The sequence below is a fragment of the Schistocerca cancellata genome, chromosome 1, assembly GCF_023864275.1.
Source record: "Schistocerca cancellata isolate TAMUIC-IGC-003103 chromosome 1, iqSchCanc2.1, whole genome shotgun sequence".
Classification (NCBI taxonomy): Eukaryota; Metazoa; Arthropoda; class Insecta; order Orthoptera; family Acrididae; genus Schistocerca; species Schistocerca cancellata.
Genome location: NC_064626.1, coordinates 162,490,068 through 162,516,898, shown reverse-complemented (window position 1 = coordinate 162,516,898; position 26,831 = coordinate 162,490,068). Strand labels below are relative to the sequence as shown.

At 45.1% G+C, this 26,831-nt stretch overlaps 1 protein-coding gene across 4 annotated transcripts in view; it reads left to right on the top strand.

Moving 5' to 3' along the window:
- LOC126167862 (organic cation transporter protein-like) overlaps positions 1-26,831 on the top strand; it is a 313,728-nt gene that overhangs the window by 221,591 nt on the left and 65,306 nt on the right. The window contains exon 1 of one of the 4 annotated variants that reach the window (XM_049920513.1): positions 3,129-3,259. The exons of the other annotated variants lie outside the window; for them this stretch is intronic. The gene's annotated coding sequence lies outside the window, so the exon portion shown is untranslated. Of the gene's footprint in view, positions 1-3,128; positions 3,260-26,831 lie in introns of those variants that run through there. 4 annotated transcript variants of the gene reach the window in all.

Below are 26,831 nucleotides of genomic sequence, written 5' to 3'. Positions count from 1 at the left end.
GTGGACAGAAGGAAGGATGCAGAAAAACAGCGGACGGGGGGGGGGGGGGGGGGATGGAGGGAGGGGGAATCGAAGTATTATGCAAGATTTTTTTTCCACATGTCAGCTTAACAGAAAAATATGGGATTTTTTACAGAATATTATTCACCTTAATTTCGTTATGCCAGATAATATTCCATAAATGGCTGAATAACCGAAGATAAAGTCATATAACACTCTTATACTGTCATCTTCAAAAAGTTGTACAGCATACAGCGAGTTATTTTTGCGCTAATGTCGCGAAGTCGGTATTTCTGCCAGTGTTCCGTCTATATGAGACACGCCACCCTGAAATAGTGACCGCTTTTTATAGGCTGCTCCTAGACTGGAATCGCCCCACGTGTCTGCCGCTGACTTCTCCAGCGTACAAAAATGGCGACTAACGTTAAGTTTATTCCCTTGTGGTACGTTTAGCTTTCTACGTTCACATGTTTACAAATCTGGGTTTCCGTTAATCGATTTCCCAGTACCGGTGCCGGTTAGTCATGTTAACGTGATTTTAGTTCCCACAATCGATATTCGCTCCATATAAACGCTGTAGCCTACTGTATTTGAGCCGTGCTTGGGTTTTCATATTCCTGCTTGCTTTCTAAAATGTTGAGTAATGTGGACGGTTCTGGACTGATCAGTAACTTATTAATTTGCCTTATTTAACTGAAGAGAAGCGTATGTTATCTTTATTAGCTATAACTGGATACACACATCCTGACATATTTGCTGAATCAGAAAAATGGAACCCCTTGGTAAAAACTCGCATGGTATACCATCCTTTCTCCCTTTTTCTTTTGCTGTCATATGCCTATTATGAACGTTCGAAATATTTTTTATTTTATTTGTCTCATACATATTATATTTTTATGTACAATGGTCTCACTGACTTACGACTTGGAATGGCATGATAATAAGACTTAGATGGTCCTCTGTGATTATGGTTCTAGGAACAGAAAATTCTTTTGTGCTATTAAAATACAAAAGACTCAGAATAACGTTTCCAGTTACCTTAATATTTTTATTTTCCTTGGTTCATAGCAATATTGCGACTGTATTCTTGCCTTTAAATATATTTATTCTCTTACAGCAACGTTAAGTAAGCCCAAGGTTTCGTATGCATTATTGTAACTGCGAATATCTGAAAATTTCGGATCAGCTAATAAAAAAGTGTCTTATTGCTTTCACGGTGAACTAGAACCACTTCTCTGGTATTATCTCCGCCTTCGAAAAGAATGCACAGAGATTAACGTGAACCTTTGTGTATTTCATAGTAGATGGTGAAATCTGAGTATGTACACTCTGTATCTTGAACAGTTGCCTATTTTGTAGTAACTATACCCAATCACTCTTTCAGAGGCAAAAACTCTGGTACACAACCTTGGCTGGTGACAAAATATTCGTTAAATCTGCACGCAGCGATAGATACGTACCTTTGCTGATATGAAAGTTTTGTAGACATCCAAAATCTCCAAAATGTTGAAATACAATATGTTCCAGCTGTGATCAATTGGCACTTCTTTCTACAATGCTCGTCTTGTAGGTGGGTGTAGTAAAACCGATCCGCACGAATTAATTGGCGTGGATAAGATTTTTGAACATCTCTTTTTGAAGTCTCTACTTTCTATTCCTTGAGAGTTTATTGACGTCCATAAGGTATCGTACTCTCTCTTTCCATAGAAAAAAGTTCTGGTTTCCTGTCCAGATATACGTCTCAAAAATAATCTTGATGATTACTGCACAATTCTGTCCATAACAATGGAACAAAATATAGACTGAACTTACAATTATCAAGGAAGTAGGAACATGAAACTCAAAACAGCATTTTTCAGCAAGGACTAAGATCATTCAATAACTTACCGAAGGAGATGACAGAGATTACGAAAACGAGAAAAATACATTCTATGTAGTGAGGAATTTCTTAGATAACAAAGTATAGGGATTTGGCAAAAACGTTATAGTAGTAAACAATAATAACAAAAATAATAATAAAACCTATCATTTCACACAACATGTTTCATTCAAATGATTTTTCTGTTTTCTGGGAAACCTTACTCCCAAACTTCTGCAATGGATAATCATACTGACCTCAATATTTCACTCATCATGGAGAGATGAGGACTCAATTTTTCAGATAAACAAATTGAAATTACGCAAAATAGAAATCAAACATCTTCCAATGGTGCTGATCTCGGCAGATAGGGTTGTGTAGTATTACATTATGAAATAATATGTGTATAGTGTGTATAACGTGTGCGGTGACCGGTAGTGAGAAATGAATCAACAATATAATGTAGCTATTTATATTATTAACTAAGTTCTTTGCAGAACGAGAGCGGTAATGATGTCGCGCATTTTAAACAGACTGACGTATTTTGGAACATGGAGGCTACAGTATTCATCCGACCATCCTGATTTATGATTTCCGTGGTGTCCCTCAATTATTCCAGGCAAATTGCCGCGATGTTTCCTACTAGAACTCCACACTCGTAACTGTGTAAATCCCTGTAAATGTGAATTATGATTCTTTTTTTCAGTCTCAAACTGTAATACCATGATATGTCTAATATTCTTGAAAATGTAATCCATGGACGAGTAATCCTATATAGGTTCCGCAAGATGTATCAGATGCGTCTGTTTTATTGCAAATCGAAAGATGATTAAACCGTTGGAAGTCCTGCTTTGCGTGATGAAACGAGAAGTTACAGGTCCCAGTAAACTTTTGTCACAAACTCTCCAGGAATATACGGGCGTGAGGCTTATTTTTCCGTTTAGAGGAGTGGGCTAATATTCCAGCGGTACCAAAGACTCTTCGGTTTTAACTCGCGGGTTGATGTCCTGCAAGTTTCAATGCAGAATGGTCGAAGGACGTGCAGTAATTTACCTGCAATAGGATTTGTAACAAACAAAGAACTGCAAGATGGGTGCATGTTATTTACGCAGACATCGCGAAGGAGGTCACTGTTGTAGTTCCGGAGTGCGGCTAGGCGGCAAAGTTTCTCCCTCCCAGCTGGTGGAATGGGTGGAGGGGAAATAGGCGCCTGAATCGCTGCAGACAGGAGGGGGCACACACACACACACACACACACACACACAGAGCAGTCTGTTCCGTGCGCTATTTCTGCCCCAGTCCTTCCACGCCAGCTGCGACGACGTCACGTGTCCGTCGCTGCTCCACGGACACGTGTAGCCGTGCGCCACCGGTTTCACGAGACCACTTCCACCGCGCACGGTAAGGACAGAACTCTGACAACGATTTCTTACACTTGCTGCGAAATCCAGTACTCCTGATAGCTTGTAGTGTGTGTCCGCTCGTTGTGCACTATTTGCAGCGTAAACGTAGCTAGCTGCCCGCTCAGCGGCGCTTTTCCCAATAGTGTTTTGTTTTTACTTAGGTGACGCTAGCGCTGTCTATCGCAAACTGGCCGATGTAGTTCCTGTAGTAGTATAAAATTTCCAGACGTGTGTAGATTTCCTAACAGTTTTGTGCCACGGAATATTTAATTTAAACACTTCTTAATACTAGTGTGCGTCAACAGAAGGAAATAACAGAAGACGAAGCAAGTAACGGCATTAAATCAAGCTGATCAAAACATATAAATCTATCAAGAATACGTGGTATATGAAATAAACTTTGGAAACAATCAAGAAACAAACAGTTGTACGGAAAATACAGTAATCTGTAAACTGTAATAATACGCCATTAAGGATTAGTCTGCCAGAAGTGCCTCAATATGAGCTTTCGGAAATCAAAGATGAAGTAAAATTATTGCCATCGTAACTGGAAAAGTCCGAAATTTTGAAAATGTAATATTAAAAAGTAAGACACAAAAGTGAACAATGAAGGAATGTATAAAGCATTAGGAAAATCATGAAAATTAAACAGAAATGGTAAAGGAAAATTGGAAACCAAAATTTAGAATGTAAACTTTGTTACAGATGAAGGCTACATATTTTAATAAACTTAATATGTGTAACGTACACAGGTTCCCATAAACAATGGCAATAATTTCATAAATAAATTTATGTGTGTACTTCAATTAAATGCAGCCAAGTAAGCAACACACGAGATAGTATGAAATATAAAGGGACAACAACACCAGTCTTAACAATTATGCTTGGACTTCAGACGTGCCACAGATAAATATGTAAAATGACTGTATTAATTCGATATATCAGCTATACGAAGTGTAGTTAAATCAAACAACAATACAGTGATACATACAGCGATGTGTAATGCGCTTAATGATATCTGTGAGCACCACAGTAAACGAATACCATTTTTTTTTAATTTTTTCTTTTATCTCTACGGGATTCAGTGCGGGAGCTCTATCTGACTACTCTGTGTGAAGAATAGTGTATTCCAGGGCGAGCCCTGTGAGACCGAGTGTTATCATAGCATGTTCCATCGACGTGGGACGTTCACGAAACGTCATCCCTACAGACCGGCGCCTTTAGAGTTCCACGCAGTTTTATTCGCCTACACACCTACAGTGCCCGTATTGCTTTCACGGATGTCTGTTATATGATTTTGGTTTTGCCTTCTGCCAGATCTGCTCTCATTTTGCTAACTAAACCAGAGCACATCCGTGGAGATCAATGACTCTCCGTCGCTTACAAAACAACGCAAATATTGGCGTATCTTATTAAAAACGCTACCTCCTGTAATGGGTTATTATTATTATTATTATTATTATTATTATTATTATTATTATTATTAACGTTATCTTATGCATCAATTACAACAACAAAATTCTTTTACACATGTGCAACTATTTACCCTTGATAAACATACTAGGGCTCTGACTAAACAGAAATGTCTGAAGACTGAGTTCGACCAAGTGCCTCGTCGGATGCTGTAGATAGGAACGCCTGTCCGGGCATTCGTGTACACTGTGGTTTGTCTAACTACCACCACAACCACACGTACTGCGAAACTCCACTTGTGCATGTTGTGTTTGTTCATATCTTCTCCTCCACGAAATCTGTTCAACTGTGCCCACAAGCCCTGCCTTCAGCTGTTGGGTTGTCAATAAGTTCGTGATTTTGGGTTTTCGTGGCTTACCACTCACCATTCAGCCTCCCAACTGAACGCAGTGAAGAACGTTTGATAGACTCCTTCACATATTGGTCTTCGGGATTTGAAGCGTTTGCTGGACAGCGAGAGTAAATCTTCGTGAAGAGCCATTGATTCATTTTTAGAAACTTGCTGGCAAAGGTTGTAGAAAGCCGCCTTTCGATAGAATTTGTAGCAAGCATGTAGGTTTAGATCTGGCTGGCCACAAGTGATTTCCATAGCTACATTTAAATAAATGTCAGCTGGTGTGTAATATTCTGCTGCAGAATATATCAGCGCAAGTTATACTCCGGAGAGAACTAATGTATTTCTCCCTATGTACTACTTCTCAGCTCACAAGGTTCATTGTGTTTGTATCTTCTTAACTGACAAGTGAACATTCCCATGTCTAAATAATTAAGATGTTTTAGTTGTATTACTAGGTAAAACAGGACCGTTATACGAGTATATCGTCAGGTTGAAACTGAGGAGATGAAATCAGCATGTGGTCCATCCTATGATTATTGGGTTCTGGCAGGATTTATTGTTAGTGACCAAGATTACACCAGAACGTAAAATTGTTAAAATGGAGTTGAAGGGATATTTGGATATACTGGACAGTGGGAATGTAAAGAGGGCAGTAGCTGAATTTGTGGAATAGGCAGCTTTGAAAAAGACTTTAATAGTGGGGTTAGGACGGATTCTTGGGGCACAGCTGCTGTTGGAAGATGTGGAACTGGGTATGGCTGGCATTAATATATGAAGGGCAATCACACAGAAAGAGGACAATTGGGCAGAGATAAACGATTGGAAATGCATAGATTTGAGGTTAACTGTTTGTCGCTTCAGCCTGCCTGGTGTCATATACCCAGTGGGTACCAAGCTAGATACTGTCTAGTTAAGATCCTCGAATTATATTTGGACAGATCGTAGTCTTTCAATCCCGAGCTTATATTTTTTAATATATATAAATGCCGGGCTGTTTTGCTCAGACTGGCATCATTGATGAATTGAGATAGTGCTCCACCCTTAACTATCTCGGTTGACGAGACGTTGAATTGTATCCTTCCTTCTACCCTGTTTAATGGTTCGGATCATGGCGTTAATGACACCGTGATGTTGTTTTGGCAACTGCTCTTAACTGTACTTAAGAGATCAGAATTTCAGAAACTAAATTGTAGTAGGGATAGAGAGAACGTTGCACAAGTCACTGGAATAACATTGTAATAAGACTCACTACATAAGATCGAGGCCTATTTATAATATTATTATTAAATATTCAGTTCTCTCCTTGCCCTGCAATCAATAAAGCATTACAGCTACATTCTTTGAAACGAGAGGTGAAGTGCTTGTATGACGAAGATCATTCCACATCGAGCTTTTTCATCCCTCTTATTTGATACTTACAGATATTACTCGCTTAACACTGCTACTGTGACGAATATTGCTGCGTACTTGATGGTGAAGAGGGTGCAACCATGTTCCTGTTAAACGAAGTGAAATTGAGCATAAGAGCTGTCAGCATTGGTACAGTTTTTCCCACGTATCTTCTGTTCATGACACAGTATTTCCGGCAGTTGGCAGCTAAAGTAGACATACGAGGTGCGACAATAAAGTAATGAGACTGATGTGAAAAAAAATGTTGCTTACCGTTTTAGTCGAGTTTAGTGTTGTCTCCTTCAGAGTAGTTCCCTTCTGATTGCACACATTTTTTCCAGCGCTTCTGCCATTGATGGTAACATTTCTGGAACTCATCTTCAGTAATATCTTCCAAGACCCTCGTCACAGCTTTTTGGACATTTTGTGTTGTTTGAAAATGGTGTTCCTTGACCGCCGTTTTGACTCTTGGAAATAGAAAACGTCGCACGGAGCGATAAATGGTGAATAAGGTGACTGTGGTAGTACTGAAATTTGTTTTGAGGTTAAAAATTGCTGTACTGACAGAGCAGTATGGGATGGCACATTATCATGATGTAGAATCCAATTATCAGCAATGTTGGCACAGACACGAAGAACTCTTTTACGAAGTCTTTCTAAAATTTCTTTGTAGTAATATTGGTTAACTGTTCGTCCAGGAGGCACCCACTCTTTATGAACAATTCCTATGGAATCAAAGATGCACACAAGCATGCATGGTTGTACACTGCAGTCTTCAACATTCATTCTGCATTCACTAATCATTTTATGCCAACGAAAAACTTGAGCTCTTGACATAAACTCCTCTCCAAAAGCCTTCTGAAGCTTACCGTAAGTTTTCGTCACGTTTTCACCCAATTTAACGCAAAAAAGAAATGGCATACCGTTGCGCAATATTATGCGGTTCCCTTTCCGTGACGGTCCGCATCTCGTGGTCGTGCGGTAGTGTTCTCGCTTCCCGCGCCCGGGTTCCCGGGTTCGATTCCCGGCGGGGTCAGGGATTTTCTCTGCCTCGTGATGACTGGGTGTTGTATGATGTCCTTAAGTTAGTTAGGTTTAAGTAGTTCTAAGTTCTAGGGGACTGATGACCATAGATGTTAAGTCCCATAGTGCTCAGAGCCATTTGAACCATTTGAACCTTTCCGTGACGAGAGATACAAACACATGTTAACTAACTTATTACAGCACAACTCCCGACTCATCAGTTGCATCGATGTGCCGCTTGGACTAGAAGCAGCTTATAGACCAACGTCAAAGATATTGTGCCTACGCAAGCCTGCAGGGTTGCCACATCTTGCAAAGAAAATTAGTCTCATTACTTTATTGTCGCACCTCATATATCCATGATCAACTCACCTGATTACGATGCTCTAAGGAAGCGTTAAAAATCCAAAACTGAAAATGTTTCACTTCAAGCAAACAGACGAGCATAGCAGACAGTCAGTTATCGTGTGTGGAACTGAACGAAGTGATAACAATGAGCCTGACATGCGGACTGAGGTCTCTTACATTTTCTCTAAATCACATCAGATGACTTTAGTGTTGCTTCCTTAGACGAGTCCATAGACGAATATCTCCTCCATCCTTGTCCAATGTGACATTGTTTTACGTGTCTACTGACATCGACTAGTCCATAGACACCAATCCCACTTTCCCGCTTTAAAGTTAACTCACTAGTGATTGTTACACGAAGAAGACCCAGTTAAGTCCATCGATCTTCGGTAGAGTGTCGTTTTTTGTTGGCGCTTTAGTTGGACGAGAAGTCATTCCCCAGTGTTTAGGCATCAAATTCCCCGTCGCAGTCTTCTTTTCAATCCGTATACTCGTAGGTCCTAGGGCTGTACCTTTGCATCGACCCCTTTGGTATCACCAGATGAATACGTTTCTTGTTCCCGGGTACGATGTTCAAAACGGTATTTTCACACTGACCACCCGCCTTTTCATAGTCTTAAAAGAAATAATGCAGAGTTTAGACCGAGAATTCGAGAATCTCTTTTTGAAGCGCAAATGCCTTTTTGACAGCATTGAAATCTGGTAAACAAACGTCTGACTAAGTCAGATATTTGAAGGATGTTTTCTTTTCCAGTGCGCGAGAAAAATCTGTATTATTGTTAGATTCTTGGGGTGGTCAGTGTAAAGGAGTCGTGTTTAGAGCATCTTGGGTGAGGATAAGGAGCTCGTCCATCTGATGATCCCAAAGGGATCGACGGCACAGTTACGGCCGTGGGACGTATATGGCTTGCGATGTTGAAAGATATTTGTGAGAATATTGTCAGATTAACAATATAATCAAGCTGCAGTCACTAGTACTTAATCAGTCCTCTTCGCCAATGCTTACAAATGTACTGAAACGTGACAAATACAAATCAGGATATTTAGAGGACCACCCATGACAATTTGAAATCTTGCTGAATTTTCTTTATTACTGTGTTCTCCGTCGTGTATATTATGTGAAGAAATATCGTTCATTTTATGTGCAAGGTGTAAAAAATGATATGATTTAATCATTTCCTTACAGATTATCCTTATTGTAATGATTTTGTATCATAATAATAAGTTACTTATTATTTCAATTAACAAAATACACATATGTGAAATGGTAAATTAACAGAACAAAAAAACATGAATGTAAAGTTTAAAATAACAATATAAAACGCAAATCAAATATAAATAAAATAAATAATTGTAATAATAGTGACTGTTCATATGATTTAATTAGGTCTGTTGGAAGTATTCATAGAGCACATTGTGTACAGCTTATTTTCCAAAAACGGTATTTCAGAAATTACATGTGGAGGTACGCGGTTTGAAAGCTTCTTTAATTTTTGCTGTAAAATGTTTTCTTTTTTCAGAATTAATCAATGATGGATGGGCATTTTACAAAGTTTCAAATTTTTGTTACAAAAGTTCATTATACAATTTTGAAGGACATTAATGTGGAGTTAATAGAAACTTTTATATGAAACAAATTTTATATATCATCATTCAAGAGATATTCCCTGTAAATCTAATATACCAAATTATATTTCTGGGTGTGTTTTACCCCCCAAAAGTGAAATTGGGCACAAACAAAAAACAGATACTGCGTTATTTTCCCCGTATCCACATCCTCCAGATTTCATCAACATCCTTTATTTACACATGGGAATCTTCCCTTGTTAGTGGTGAAGTTACGACCGTACAGAAAACGTAGGTAGTAAATTACGTGACGTGTCTGCAGGAAGTCTATTAGATGCAGTACAGAAAAAAACATCTAACGTACTGAAGTGGGTAGACATTAAGGTATCAATAATACAATATCCGCACTTACACTCCTGGAAATTGAAATAAGAACAACGTGAATTCATTGTCCCAGGAAGGGGAAACTTTATTGACACATTCCTGGGGTCAGATACATCACATGATCACACTGACAGAACCACAGGCACATAGACACAGGCAACAGAGCATGCACAATGTCGGCACTAGTACAGTGTATATCCACTTTTCGCAGCAATGCAGGCTGCTATTCTCCCATGGAGATGATCGTAGAGATGCTGGATGTAGTCCTGTGGAACGGCTTGCCATGCCATTTCCACCTGGCGCCTCAGTTGGACCAGCGTTCGTGCTGGACGTGCAGACCGCGTGAGACGACGCTTCATCCAGTCCCAAACATGCTCAATGGGGGACAGATCCGGAGATCTTGCTGGCCAGGGTAGTTGACTTACACCTTCTAGAGCACGTTGGGTGGCACGGGATACAAGCGGACGTGCATTGTCCTGTTGGAACAGCAAGTTCCCTTGCCGGTCTAGGAATGATAGAACGATGGGTTCGATGACGGTTTGGATGTACCGTGCACTATTCAGTGTCCCCTCGACGATCACCAGTGGTGTACGGCCAGTGTAGGAGATCACTCCCCACACCATGATGCCGGGTGTTGGCGCTGTGTGCCTCGGTCGTATGCAGTCCTGATTGTGGCGCTCACCTGCACGGCGCCAAACACGCATACGACCATCATTGGCACCAAGGCAGAAGCGACTCTCATCGCTGAAGACGACACGTCTCCATTCGTCCCTCCATTCACGCCTGTCGCGACGCCACTGGAGGCGGGCTGCACGATGTTGGGGCGTGAGCGGAAGACGGCCTAACGGTGTGCGGGACCGTAGCCCAGCTTCATGGAGACGGTTGCGAATGGTCCTCGCCGATACCCCAGGAGCAACAGTGTCCCTAATTTGCTGGGAAGTGGCGGTGCGGTCCCCTACGGCACTGCGTAGGATCCTACGGTCTTGGCGTGCATCCGTGCGTCGCTGCGGTCCGGTCCCAGGTCGACGGGCACGTGCACCTTCCGCCGACCACTGGCGACAACATCGATGTACTGTGGAGACCTCACGCCCCACGTGTTGAGCAATTCGGCGGTACGTCCACCCGGCCTCCTGCATGCCCACTATACGCCCTCGCTTAAAGTCCGTCAGCTGCACATACGGTTCACGTCCACGCTGTCGCGGCATGCTACCAGTGTTAAAGACTGCGATGGAGCTCCGTATGCCACGGCAAACTGGCTGACACTGAGGGCGGCGGTGCACAAATGCTGCGCAGCTAGCGCCATTCGACGGCCAACACCGCGGTTCCTGGTGTGTCCGCTGTGCCGTGCGTGTGATCATTGCTTGTACAGCCCTCTCGCAGTGTCCGGAGCAAGTATGGTGGGTCTGACACAGCGGTGTCAATGTGTTCTTTTTTCCATTTCCAGGAGTGTATATTCCTAACACCCGAAAAAAATCACACCACCAAGAAGGAATTGTGCGACATATTTGTTAACGAAAGTTTGCTTTACATACACGCTGTAACGGTCTTGTGCGTTAGTTACATTTGAGACCGGACGAGGTAACCTGATGTCAGTCAAGAATACCTTTAAGGCGAACAAAGACTCCATTAGCAACAGCTCACTGAGTTTGAACGAGGTCGTGTAATAGGGCTATGAGAAGATGGGTGTTCCTTCTGCGATATTGCAGGCAGACTTGGCAGGAATGTAGCCACTACACATGATTGCTGGCAGCGGTTGTTGCGGGAATGTACGGTCGCAAGAAGATCGGACTGCGGGCGGCCACGTGGCACTACCGAGAGCGAAGACATCGTGTTCGGCGTATGTCTCTGGCGCATCGTACTGCTTATATGAATGTTTGGTGGCTGTTGTTTCGGAAGGTGGAGAGGAGAAGAAAGGAAAGGAAAGGAGGGGTCGTTGCTGTCAGCTGCATCGGGATGTTATGCGGAATCTTGTAAGTCCTAAGGGGCAGATACCACGCATGCATATAATCCGACTGGCCTAGCTGGACAATGGTTCCACTTCATTTAGTTCGGATGCACAAATTCGTCCTACCTCCTGTGGAAATCTCAGAGAGCGAACATGGAGAAAAGGGACAGAGACTGTGGATGGGTGGTCTCGATGGGAAAGGGAAACAGCCGTGAGGCGTGCCGATATAGTCCGCGCAGTTACAATCACGCTGCGTCCCGGATGGCGCAGTGGTTAACGCACTTGCCTACTAACAAGGGAACCTCCCCATCGCACCCCCCTCAGATTTAGTTATAAGTTGGCACAGTGGATAGGCCTAGAAAAACTGAACACAGATCAATCGAGAAAACAGGAAGAAGTTGTGTGGAACTATGAAAAAAATAAGCAAACTCAAACTGAGTAGTCCATGCGCAAGATAGGCAACATCAAGGGTAATTTGAGCTCAGGAGCGCCGTGGTTCCGTAGTTAGCGTGAGCAGCTGCGGAACGAGATGTCCTTGGTTCAAGTCTTCCCTGTAATAAAAAGTTTACTTTTTTTTATTTTCGCAAAGTTGTGATCTGACCGTTCGTTCATTGACGTCTCTGTTCACTGTAATAAGTTTAATGACTGTTTTGCGACCGCACCGCAAAACCGTGCGATTAGTAGCCGAAAGGACGTGCCTCTCCAATGGGAACCGAAAACATTTGATCGTAAGGTCATAGGTCAACCGATTCCTCCACAGGAAAACACGTCTGATATATTCTATACGACATTGGTGACAGCATATGCGTCACATGACAGGAATGTGTTGTCGACCCATCTAACTTGTACACTTGGCGAATGGGTAAACAGATTCTTCTACCTTGCCCGATTTAGGTTTTCTTGTGGATGTGATAATCACTCCCAAAAAAATGATGAAATCATGAACTGCAACAAATGAATGCAACAGTTCCACAGTCGCACAGTTTTCCCTGTGCTCTGTCAAAACATGTTTTTAACGTTTTCAAATTTTTCTGTTTAGGTGTAGCGTCCCCATACTACGGCGCAGATACCTCGCATCGGACGGACGGTCAGATAATAATTGTCTGAAAATAAAAAATTAATCTTCTCACTCGAGGGAAGACTTTAACAAAGGACCTCTCGTTCCGCAGCTGCTCACGCTAATCACGGCGCTCCTGACCTCACATTGCCCTTGATGTTGCCTATCTTGCGCATGGACTCCTCAGTTTGTATATTTTGTTTATTTTTTTCATAGTTCCGCACAACTTCTTCCTGTTTTCTCGATTGATCTGTGTTCAGTTTTTCTAGGCCTATCCACTGTGCCAACTTATAACTAAATCTGAGGTTGGTGCGATGGGGAGGTTCCCTTGTAAGCAGGAGATCCGGGGTTCGAATCCTGGTCCAATACACATTTTCACTCGTCGCCGCTGATTCCGCCTAATGTCCCGATGCAGCAGACAGCAGCTTCCCCCTCTCCAACTTCAATTTCCATATAACGCACCGTACTGCGTCTGCAGCAGCACTTTGAGCAGCAGTTGGCACTACAGTCACACAATGAACTGTTACAAATAGATTAAAGACAGTTCCCAGCCATACACCCTGCAGCGCGCATTCCACTGACCCCAACCACCGCCATTTGTGACTTCAGTGGTGTCAAGCGAGAGCTCATTGGAGGGCAGAGTGGAGGTCTGTTGTGTTTCCTGTTGCTGATGTTGCTTCAGTGCCAGTGATGGCCGTGTGTTGGTTAGGGGAAGGTCAGCTGAAGGCCTAAACTTGGAGTTACGGTCTGGGGCGCGATTTTGTATGACAACAGGAGCACTCTCACTATTACCCCAAGCATTCCGACAGCAAATTTATGTGTCAGTCTGGTGATTCGACCTGTTGTGCTCCCGTTCATGAACAGCATTCCAGAGAGTGTTTTCCAACAAGATAAGGCTCGCCCACAAACTGCTGTCGTAACCCAGCTTGCTCTACAGAGTGTCGACATGTTGCCTGCGCCTGCTCGACCACCAGGTGTGTAACCAGTCGGGCACATATTGGACATCATCGCACGGAAACTCCAGCATTATCCACAAGCAGCACTCACCGTTCCTGCATCGATCGCCGAAGTGTCACAGGCATGGAACTCCGTCCCACAAACTGACATCAGACATTTGCGCTTATATTAACTTGTGATCTGGTAATGTTAGTCACTTAAATATGTTGTCTTTTTTGGTCTTGCGAAACTCTGAAACGCCAAAGAAACTGGTATAGGCATGCGTGTATCAAATACAGAGATATGTAAACAAGCAGACTAGGGCGCTGCGGTCGGCAACTTCCATATAAGACAACAAGTGTCTGACACAGTTGTTAGATCGGTTACTGCTGCCACAATGGCAGGTCATCAAGATTTAAGTGAGTTTGAACGTGGTGTTATAGCCAGCGCACGAGCGATGGGATACAGAATCTCCGAGGTAGAGATGAAGTGGGGATTTTCCCGTACGACCACTTCACGAGTGTACTGTGAATATCAGGAATCCAGTGAAACATGAAATCTTCGACATCGCTGCGGTTGGAAGAAGATCTTGCAAGAACGGGACCAATGTCGAATGAAGAGAATCATTCAGTGACAGAAGTGCAAGCCTTCCGCAAATTGCTGCACATTTCAGTGCTGGGCCATCAACAAGTGTCAGCGTGCGAACCATTCAACGAAACATCGTCGATATGGGCTTTAGGAGCCGAAGGCCCACTCGAGTACCCTTGATGACTGCACGACACAAAGCCTTGGCTGGGCCCGTCAACACCGACACTGGAGTGTTGATGACTGGAAACATGTTGCCTGGTCGGACGAGTCTTGTTTCAAATTGTATCGAGCGGATGGATATGTACAGGTATGGACACAACCTCATGAATCCATCGACCATGCATGTCATCAGGGGACTGTTCAAGCTGGTGGAGGCTCTGTAATGGAGTGGGACATGTGCAGTTGGAGTGATATGAGATCTCTGATACGTCTACATACGACTCTTGACAGGTGACATATACGTTGGCACCCTGCGTGATCACCTGCATCCATTCATGTCCATTGTGCATTCTGACAGATTTGGGCCGTTCCAGCACATCCCACAAGTCCAGAATTGCTACAGAGTGGCTCCAGAAACACACTTCTGAGTTTTCCGCTGGCCACCAAACTCCCTACACATGAACATAATTGAGCATATCTGGGATGCCTAGCAAGCGCACTGTTGTCCACCCTCTTGTACTCTTACGGATTTACGGAGTACACTGCAGGATTCACGGTGTCAATTCCCTCCAGCACATTAATGGAGTCCGTCATGCCACGTCGTGCTGCGGCACTTCTGTGTGCTCGCAGGGGCCCTACACAATATTAGGAAGGTGTGCCAGTTTTTTGGCTCTTTCGTGTATATACTGACCATAAATAGAACTGACAAGATTCAAGTACTATGTACATGTGTCTGGGAGTGGACGGTGTGCGTGCAACGACAATAAATAGTCTCGTAACTCAGTACTGAGCTGCCTCACATCCACCTCACATGTTCTAAGTGGCCCCCATGGGATGCAATGTCATGCAGGATACACATACTCATACTTTGGCTTGGCGATCGACTTGCTTCGAGCCTAAACTAGGGTTTGTCTCAATATCCTGTAGAACCTGGTCCTCCAGATCTGGTGTATGCACAGTCCGCGCCTCCCTGCACGTTCATCTGTTTCAAAGGTCCCAAGACCATACAAACGCCCAAAAAGGGCTTGAAATGTTGTATGATGTGGTTGGTGTCTGCGATGCTACTTGTTTTGGTTTGGTTGTGCTGCCTCTCGACTGTTTCATCTGGTTGGCCGTACACAAACATCATCTCGGCTTGCTCCTGACATGAATACCGGACCATTCTGCTGCTTTCAGTACGCTGCATCGTTTACACGGGCTGCAATACGCAAGGAACACACTGCTCGTGGTCAGAGGAACTGTTATTCCTCAGCGCCATCTACCGTGGCAACGATGAATTTCCAGACACATATTCGTAGGAACTTTTCTCCTTCACTTCCAGTCAGGAATATATCCCCGCAATTTTTCGGTTTTATTAATGTTCACTTTATACCTGTACATACAGAGATATTCAAAAAGAAGGAACAGATTTCAGACATTTATTGCTTCCAAACTACAAAAGATAGAGATACAGTTCCAAGGCTCCTGGAAAGAGAAAAGTTCAAAGTTTTACGCATTTATTGTGAGCACCATGTGTTACACAACATACTTCAAAACGGTGGCTCATTCCCTGCCTCGTCCGAAGCAGCTAGTCTCTCGTTACCGCATTCACAGATTCAACAATGCAACGTCGCATTTCCCTCAGCACGTCCGACGTCATGTGAATGACTCCATTCCAGGAAGAGGAGGAGCAGAGGGCTATGTTAAAGACCGCTTTTTTATCATCTCTATGCCTGACACTCTTGAAAGTCTGCGACACCGCATTGCTGAAGCTGTGAATTCGATAATGAGAGACCAGCTGCTTCGTGTGTGGCAGGAGATGAGCCACCATTTTGATGTTTATCGTGTAACACATGACGCTTACACTGAATGCATATAATTTTGGACGTTTCTCTTTCTAGGAACGTTGTAATTGTGTTTCTATCTTTTGTAGTTTGGAAGCAATAAATGTTTTAAATCTGTTCCTTCTTTCTGAATAACCCTATATAATGTGATGTATAGGTTGGGAGAAACTGCTGAAAACGACTTCTGAAAGGATCAGGAGTGAAAAGGGACTTACGGACATATGACCGGTAATGCGTTTCAAGCGAAGTACACCCATTTGTCGGCGGAGAATAAAAGCACTTTCATTCCAGTGGATGTATACACACATGAGAACACACCAGGCAAATGGGAATGTTCTATTGTACTTGCGTTCTAGCTCTACATGTAAGAGGACAGTAACGGCCACAACGGCCACCACTTCCCTTATCACTTGTTCAACACGTGCACGGAATATTACCTATGGACTTGTTTCCGCAGTAACCTTCTGGCATAGACATTACGCACTCTGGAATATAAACACAAGTACAGGCAGAACATTCTCATTTGCCTGGTCTACTCTCGTACGTACATTCACTCACTGAAAACCACACTGCCACAAATCTTTTACTCCGCCATCAAGTGAGTGTACCTCCGCTTTAATGCATATCTGGCCATTTTCCGTGTGACCTTCATCGCTCCTTATCCTTTAAGGAATCGTTTCTTACAGTTATACTCTGCTTAGCAAAATCACTCTGGTTATACACTAACAGCAAATATCGCAACACCAAAAAATACACTACTGGCCATTAAAATTGCTACACCAAGAAGAAATGCAGATGATAAACGGGTATTCATTGGACAAATCTATTATACTAGAACTGACATGTGATTACATTCTCACGCAATTTGGGTGCATAGATCCTGAGAAATCAGTACCCAGAACAACCACCTCTGGCCGTAAGAACGACCTTGATACCCCTGGGCATTAAGTCAAACAGAGCTTGGATGGCGTGTACAGGTACAGCTGCCCATGCAGCTTCAACACGGTACCACAGTTCATCAAGAGTAGTGATTGGCGTATTGTGACGAGCCAGTTGCTCGGCCACCATTGACCAGACGTTTTCAATTGGTTAGAGATCTGGAGAATGTGCTGGCCAGGGCAGCAGTCGAACATTTTCTGTATCCAGAAAGGCCCGTACAGGACCTGCAGCATGCGGTCGTGCATTATCCTGCTAAAATGTAGGGTTTCGCAGGGATCGGATGAAGGGTAGAGCCACGGGTCGTAACACATCTGAAATGTAACGTCCATTGTTCAAAGAGCCGTCAATGCGAACAAGTGGTGACCGAGACGTGTAACCAATGGCATCCCATAGCATCACGCCGGGTGATACGACAGTATGACGTTGACGAATACACGCTTCCAATGTGCGTTCATCGCGACGTCGCCAAAAACGGGTGCGACCATCATGATGCTGTAAACAGAACCTGGATTCATCCGAAAAAATGACGTTTTGCCATTCGTGCATCCAGGTTCGTCGTTGAGAACACCATCGCAGGCGCTCCTGTCTGTGACGCAGCGTCAAGGGTAATCGCAGCCATGGTCTGCGAGCTGATAGTCCATGCTGCTGCAAACTTCGTCGTACTGTTCGTGCAGATGGTTGTTGTGTTGCAAACGTCCCCATCTGTTGACTCAGGGATCGAGACGTGGCTGCACGATCTGTTACAGCCATGCGGATAAGATGCCTGTCATCTCCACTGCTAGTGATACGAAGCCGTTGGGATCCAGCACGGCGTTCCGTATTACCCTCCTGAACCCACCGATTCCATATTCTGCTAACAGTCATTGGATCGCGACCATCGCGAGCAGCAATGTCGCGATACGATAAACTGCAATCACGATAGGCTACAATCCGACCTTTATCAAAGTCAGAAACGTGATGGTACGTATTTCTCCTCCTTACACGAGGCATCACAAAAACGTTTCACCAGGCTACGCCGGTAAAATGCTGTTTGTGTATGAGAAATATGTTTGAAACTTTCCTCATGCCAGCACATTGTAGGTGTCGCCACCGGCGTCAACCTTGTGTGAATGCTCTGAAAATCTAATCATTTCCATATCACATCATCATCTTCCTGTCGGTTAAATTTCGCGTCTGTAGCACGTCATCTTCGTAGTGTAGCAATTTTAATGGCCAGTAGTGTAACTAGCGTAATGAAATTTTGGGAATACATTTGTCTTCGTAACATATTTAAGCGATTAACATCGGAAGATCACAGGTTAATGTAAGTGCGAATGTGAAATCCTGGTACACCAATAGCCGGTTAACCGCCAGAATGTTAAACGTAAATCGCAAACGTGCACGCATTGTGTTGTAAAGGTGTCTGATGTCAGTTTCTGGGATGGTGGTCCACGCCTTTGGCACTTGGTCGGTCAATGCAGGAATGGTTAATGCTGTTTGTGGATGATGCTGGTGTTGTCGTCTGATGATGTCCCTTATATGCTCTATTGGAGACAAATCGGGTAACCGAAATGGCCGTGTCAACATATCGACAATCTGTAGAGCATATTGGGTTACAAGAGCTGCATTTGGGCGAGCGATATCCTGCTGGAAAACACCCTCTGGAATGTTGTTCATGAATGGCAGCTCAACAGGTCGAATCACCAGATTGACGTACAAATTTGCAGTCAGGGTGCTTGGGATAACCAAGCTGTCATACGAAATCACACTCCAGGCGTAGGTCCCTTGTGTCTAGCATGCAAACAGGTTGGTTGCAGGCCCTTAGCTGGCCTCTTAATCAACACACGGCCATCACTGGCACCGAGACAAAACCAGCTTTCATCAGAAAACATAACAGACTGCCATCCTACCCTCCAATGAGCTCTTTCTTGGCACCACTGAAGTCGCAAATGGCGGTGGTTTGGGGTGAGCCTAATGCACGCTAAAGGGCTCTAACTGGGAGCTGTCCTTGAAGCAACCGATTTCTAACAGTTCGTTGTGTCACTGTGGTGGCAGCTGCTGCTTATATTGCTGCTAGGCATGGAGTACAAAGCGCCAAAACTATACGCCTTGTCGATAGTCCCATGTGGCCGTCCTGAGCCCGGTTGATAACAGCGTCATTGTTGCCTTAAAGCCATTGTTGACTAACATCAACTCACTACATCGAATCTCAAAGGTAGATTTTAAAGAAAAATAAAGAAAAGTACGTGCCCGACCGTTACAGCGTGTATTTAAAGCAAACCTGATTTGCATCCTTATACTAGCGCTACTAGCGCCACATACACTGATCAAAAAAAGTTTTGCATCACCACAGTTCCCAGAACTCCTGAAGATGGACGTTGACTGTGGATATTGTATCACAGACACAGTCCCTTTGACTGTTCAGAGATGTCACTAAACCCGCCCAAAGATGTGAACAACCATGTGCAGTGTTATGTGGCTTTATGCTTAATTACAGACTTACTGTTTTCATCTGTTGATTTGTTTTTACCACGTAACGCCCGCGGTTTACGTCCTTCTTCGTTGCTGAGCGATGTATCACTTTTCGTTCTGACGCCGCAACTCTTCCTTTCCTATATCTTTACTACTTTTTATCTCGAGATGGCGCTGTCTTAGAGACTGACCAAATTCTGCTTCCGCCGATATGTAACGCAGCCAATGAGATTGCTGCTAACGTAGAACCTTTTCTCCTCGCGGATCACACTCGCGCAGTGATACCTGAACGCTCGAGGTATTATAACGAGTGTACAGACCTCCGATTAGTCAGTCTGCATTTGTCTGCATTTGTCTGTACCAGTCTATAGTCAAGTTTCAGTCTGCCCCTAATAAGATTATCATATTCCTGTACATAGCTACACTCCTGGAAATTGAAATAAGAACACCGTGAATTCATTGTCCCAGGAAGGGGAAACTTTATTGACACATTCCTGGGGTCAGATACATCACATGATCACACTGACAGAACCACAGGCACATAGACACAGGCAAGAGAGCATGCACAATGTCGGCACTAGTACAGTGTATATCCACTTTTCGCAGCAATGCAGGCTGCTATTCTCCCATGGAGACGATCGCAGAGATGCTGGATGTAGTCCTGTGGAACGGCTTGCCATGCCATTTCCACCTGGCGCCTCAGTTGGACCAGCGTTCGTGCTGGACGTGCAGACCGCGTGAGACGACGCTTCATCCAGTCCCAAACATGCTCAATGGGGGACAGATCCGGAGATCTTGCTGGCCAGGGTAGTTGACTTACACCTTCTAGAGCACGTTGGGTGGCACGGGATACATGCGGACGTGCATTGTCCTGTTGGAACAGCAAGTTCCCTTGCCGGTCTAGGAATGGTAGAACGATGGGTTCGATGACGGTTTGGATGTACCGTGCACTATTCAGTGTCCCCTCGACGATCACCAGTGGTGTACGGCCAGTGTAGGAGATCGCTCCCCACACCATGATGCCGGGTGTTGGCCCTGTGTGCCTCGGTCGTATGCAGTCCTGATTGTGGCGCTCACCTGCACGGCGCCAAACACGCATACGACCATCATTGGCACCAAGGCAGAAGCGACTCTCATCGCTGAAGACGACACGTCTCCATTCGTCCCTCCATTCACGCCTGTCGCGACACCACTGGAGGCGGGCTGCACGATGTTGGGGCGTGAGCGGAAGACGGCCTAACGGTGTGCGGGACCGTAGCCCAGCTTCATGGAGACGGTTGCGAATGGTCCTCGCCGATACCCCAGGAGCAACAGTGTCCCTAATTTGCTGGGAAGTGGCGGTGCGGCCCCTACGGCACTGCGTAGGATCCTACGGTCTTGGCGTGCATCCGTGCGTCGCTGCGGTCCGGTCCCAGGTCGACGGGCACGTGCACCTTCCGCCGACCACTGGCGACAACATCGATGTACTGTGGAGACCTCACGCCCCACGTGTTGAGCAATTCGGCGGTACGTCCACCCGGCCTCCCGCATGCCCACTATACGCCCTCGCTCAAAGTCCGTCAACTGCACATACGGTTCACGTCCACACTGCCACCATGCTACCAGTGTTAAAGACTGCGATGGAGCTCCGTATGCCACGGCAAACTGGCTGACACTGACGGCGGCGGTGCACAAATGCTGCGCAGCTAGCGCCATTCGACGGCCAACACCGCGGTTCCTGGTGTGTCCGCTGTGCCGTGCGTGTGATCATTGCTTGTACAGCCCTCTCGCAGTGTCCGGAGCAAGTATGGTGGGTCTGACACACCGGTGTCAATGTGTTCTTTTTTCCATTTCCAGGAGTGTATGAAGAGAAATGTATAGACACTTGTTCAAGTATCAGATATGTGAGAATAAGATTAACGTACCAAGACCAAAGGAACTTGAGATTGTCAATTGTAAACAGCATCCAGAATCAAGTTACGTAATTTCTATGCTTGTTATTATTTTAATAAATATGTGTGAAAATTAATCAAGCTCTGTTTAAAGTTGGTCACCGTCAATCTGCTACTCTAAGCGTGCAAGTGGCATTTCTATCGTCTGACCTAACAGCAGAAGATAAACACGCCACGATAAGACCACGAGAGATATTGCTGACACTCGCCTACTTCGTTAGAGCGACAAGTCAAATAATCTGATGGTGTGTGTACCGAAGGTCTTACAGTACGCACACCACAATCTCTTCCTTTGACGTTGTCCAACGAACTAGGAAGCTCGACGCCCTCGCGGCCCAGGCTCTTCCATGGCTCGCGGTAGTTTGCAGCATTCGTTTTATTCCTTGCCCACTTGCCGCTACGTCGAACTTTCGTGGTGATCGTTGGGCAACGTCTTCCACGTTATCTGCAACACAAATAAACTTTCTTCCCACATTATTTCTGTAAACCCAAAAAACAAACTTAAAGAACATAATAATACCAACTGTTCTTACAATTTTTCGCATAAGTCTTGGTCGATTTAATGAGGGGTGGGACAGGCCTAAGCCTTGTGACACCACACATGCATGGTTCAATTGGTTCAAATGGCTCTGAGCACTATGGGACTTAACTTCTGAGGTCATCAGTCCCCTAGAATTAGAACTACTTAAACCTAACTAACCTAAGGACATCACACACACCCATGCCCGAGGCAGGATTCGAACCTGCGACCGTAGCGGTCGCGCGGTTCCAGACTGTAGCGCCTAGAACCGCACGGCTACCCCGGCCGGCCAACCATGCATGGGCAGCGCCTATTAGACGGAGGGGGTACGACAACCGAGCAGTTCCAATCATTTCACCAGGAAGGAGGTACACCGCTCGTGTTGTCTAGATGGTCAATAGCGCGGTTCGATCGCGTCCGCATTGTTACTTTGTGCCAGGAAGGGCTCTCAACAAGGGAAGTATACAGGCTTCTCGGAGTGAACCAAAGCGATGTTGTTCGGACATGGAGGAAACAGTCGATGACATGCTTCATTCAGGCCGCCCAAGGGCTCCTACTTCAGTGGATGACCACTACCTATTGATTATGGCTCAGAAAAACCCTGACAGCAACGCCACGATGTTGAATAATGCTTTTCGTGCAGCCACAGGACGTTGTGTTACGAGTCAAAATGTGCGCAATAGGCTGCATGATGCGCAATTCACTCCTTACGTCCATGGCGAGGTCCATCTTTGCAACCACGACACCATGATGCAGCGCAGTACAGATGGGCCCAACAACATGCCGAATGGACCGCTCAGGACAGGCATCACGTTCTCTTCACCGATGACTGTCGCATATGCCTTCCACCAGACAATCATCGGAGATTGGAAGCAACCCGGTCAGGCTGAACGTCTTAGACACACTGTCCAGTTAGTGCAGCACGGTGTTTTGGGGTGGCATTATGTGGGGGCCGACGTACGCCGCTGGTGGCCATGGAAGGCGCTGTAACGACTGTACGATGCGTGAATGCTATCCTCCGACCGATAGTGCAACCATGTCGGCAGTGTATTGGCGAGGCATTCGTCTTCATGGACGACAATTCGCGCCTCCATCGTGTTCATCTTGTGAATGACTTCCTTCAGGATAACGACGTCGCTTGACTAAAGTGGCCAGCATGTTCTCCGGACATGAACCCTTTCGAACATGCCTGGGGTAGCTTGAAAAGGGCTGTGACCCACGAACCACTGTGAGGGATCTACGCCGAATCGCCTTTGAGGAATGGGACAATCTGGACCAACAGTGCCTTGATGAACTTGTGGATAGTACGCCACGACGAATACAGGCATGCATCAATGCAAGAGGACGTGCTACTGGGTATTAGAGGTACCGGTGTGTACAGCAGTCTGGACCACCACCTCTGAAGATCTCACTGTATGGTGGAATAACATGCAATATGTGGTTTTCGTGAGCAATATAAAGGGCGGAAATGATGTTTATGTTGATCTCTATTCCAGCTGAAGATCTCACTGCATGGTGGAATAACATGCAATATGTGGTTTTCGTGAGCAATAAAAAGGGCGGAAATGATGTTTATGTTGATCTCTATTCCAATTTCCTGTACAGGTTCCGGAACTCTCAGAACCGAGGTGATCCAAAACTTTTTTTTATGTGTATACAACAGTCGCGAAATTTGAATCATTTTTCGCATGGAGAAACACGCCTACGAACTTTCGTTGATGTCGCACAACTCCTTCCTTGTGTTACCATTTTTTCCGTCAGTGTATATATTTGCGGGTGTGTGTGTTTTGTATATTGTTATATCAACCTCGATACAAGTCAATGGCTGTTATAACTACAAATTCATAATTAACTCGTAAACAACTCGTTTGTTGGCCAATGTTTACTGGAACGTTTTTGCTTCTGTTATGGTCTGCTTTCATTTGTGACAGTCCTCGCCTTTAATTATGGTAGACTACGAATTGGAATGTAATTCTGTACTTTACTGTTTATTTACCTGTAACAGTTTAAAAAATGGTTCAAATGGCTCTAAACACTATGAGACTTAACATCTAAGGTCATCAGTCCCCTAGATTTAGAACTGCTTAAACCTAACTAACCTAAGGACATCACACACATCCATGCCCGAGGCAGGATTCGAACCTGCGACCGTAGCAGTCGCGCGGTTCCAGACTAAAGCGCCTGGAACGGCTCGGCCACAGCGGCCGGCAACCGTTAAAACTGACTTCATATTTTACGAATGTCCGCGTCAGGTTATATTAGGTATACCGTCGTTAATATAATGTTCTTCAAATACTTCTCAGAACTGAAGTTATAATACCTGACGTTCTGTTTACCAGATACTCTTTGGTGTTGCTCGGCTGAACGATTTGCTGGATCTGTGGAAGGATTAGATGCGAGTTGTGAACAATGGTGCAGTTACAGTTGGTAACCACTGTGCCGTGTAGTAACGGTTGGCCAACGCAGTGTTAGCTTGCTGCCTGGTATGAATCAGATTTGATTGCCGGTTGATTGAGAAGGTGAATGAGGGCAAGTAGGCGTGCTCAGCAGTAACGCCTTGAAGTCCGGAGACAACGTGTTTCCCGAACGATATAAAGGCTTACTGGTCGCGGGCAGAAGCGGGAAAATTGTTGGCTCGGAGGTTGGGACTTCCGCTGATGGCATGAGCTGCGGCCAGTGGTAGGAAAGCAGTTATCAAATGATCCTGATGTTTCCCTGCAGCTACACTATCTTAGTTGTTTTTGTCGTCCACTGCCGCAATTTTTGATGAGTTACAGACCTAGCTTTCCGTTTCTCTCTCTCTCTCTCTCTCTCTCTCTCTCTCTCTCTCTCTCTTAGTTTTGCAGTTTCTGTGGCGATATTTGCTCTATATAGAATGCGTGGTGTCTCTTCTCTCGGATATACACCATGTGATCAAAAGTATCCGAATACCTGGCTGAAAATGGCTTACAAGTTCCTGGCGCCCTCCATCGGTAATGCTGGAATTCAATATGCTGTTGACCGAAAATTAGCCTTGATGACAGCTTCCACTCTCGCAGGCATACGTTCACTCGGGTGCTTGAAGGTTTCTTGGGGAATGGCAGCCCATTCTTCACGGAGTGCTGCACTGAGGAGAGATATCGATGCCGGTCGGTGTGGCCTGGCACGAAGTCGGCGTTCCAAAACATCCCAAAGGTGTTTAATAGGATTCAGGTCAGAAGTCTGTGCAGGCCAGTCCATTACAGGGATGTTATTGTCGTGTAACCACTCCGTCACAGGCTGTGCATTATGAACAGGTACTCGATCGTGTTGAAAGATGCAGTCACCATCCCCGAATTGCACTTCAACAGTGGGAAGCAAGAAGGTGCTGTGATAGTGCCACGCAAAACAACAAGGTGTGCAAGCCCCCTCCAGGAAAAACACGACCACAACATAACACCACCGCCTCCAAATTTTACTGTTGGCACTACACACGCTGGCAGATGACGTTCACCGAGCATTCGCCATACCCACACCCTGCCATCGGATCGCCACATTGTGTACCGTGATTCGTCATTCCACACAGCGTTTTTCCACTGTTCAATCGTACAGTGTTTACGATTCTTACACCAAGCGAGGCATCGTTTGGCATTTACCGTCGTGATGTGTGGGTTATGAGCAGCCGCTCGACCATGAAATCCAATTTTTCTCACATCCCGCCTAACTGTCATAGTACTTTCAGTGGATCCTGATGCAGTTCTGAATTCCTGTGTGATGGTCTGGCCAGATGTCTGCCTATTACACATTACGACCCTCTTCAACTGTCGGTGGTCTCTGTTAGTGAATAGACGAGGTCGGCCTGTACACTTTTGTGCTGTACGTGTCCCTTCACGTTTTCACTTCACTATCACACCGGAAACAGCGGACCTAGGAATTTTCAGGAGTGTGGAAATCTCGTGTACAGATGTATGAGACAAGTGACACCCAGTCACCTATGTTCCAGATCGTGAGTTCCGCGGAGCGCCCCATTCCGCTCTCTCACGATGTGTAATGGCCACTGAGGTCGCTGGTATGAACTTCCTGCAAGTAGGTGGCAGCACGATGCACCTAATATGAAAAACGTATGTTTTTGGGGATGTCCGGATACTGATTGTATCGCCATGCAGAATCCGCAACACATACGTAAATTGAAGGTGGACAGGAAGAGAAAGCAAAGAAAAGTGGGTATCAATGCCGTCAACTGCATCGGGACATTGCGCGAAATCGGCGGCGACGAGTGAAAATCGGACAGGGATTCGAACCCGGGATCTGCTGCTTACTAAGCAGGTGCGCACTGCACCATCCAGGACACAGCCTTATCGCTTCTGGCGGACCATCTCAGCACGCCTCACGACCTACCAACATCCCCATCGAGCGCCATCTGTTTGCAGTTCCTGTCCATTTCCCCCAGGCTCGTTATTCTGAGATTCCCACAGAAGTCGGACATATTTGAGCATCTGCACGGAAGAAGGTGGACCGGACATGTCCGAAAGAGCAGACATCACACATTTACGCCAACGTAAAGCATATTATCGGACCTGGTCCGATATTACTTGTCGCTGTCGTCCACCAATCGTTTCTTTGATTTTTAACACGGCTCGTCATGTGGATGACGAGCCCGGATTTCCCGCTTTATGCAAGCGGTCGCCTTAACTGCTGTGGCTAAGCGTGTACGACTCAAGGCCAGACCCAAATTTGCATATG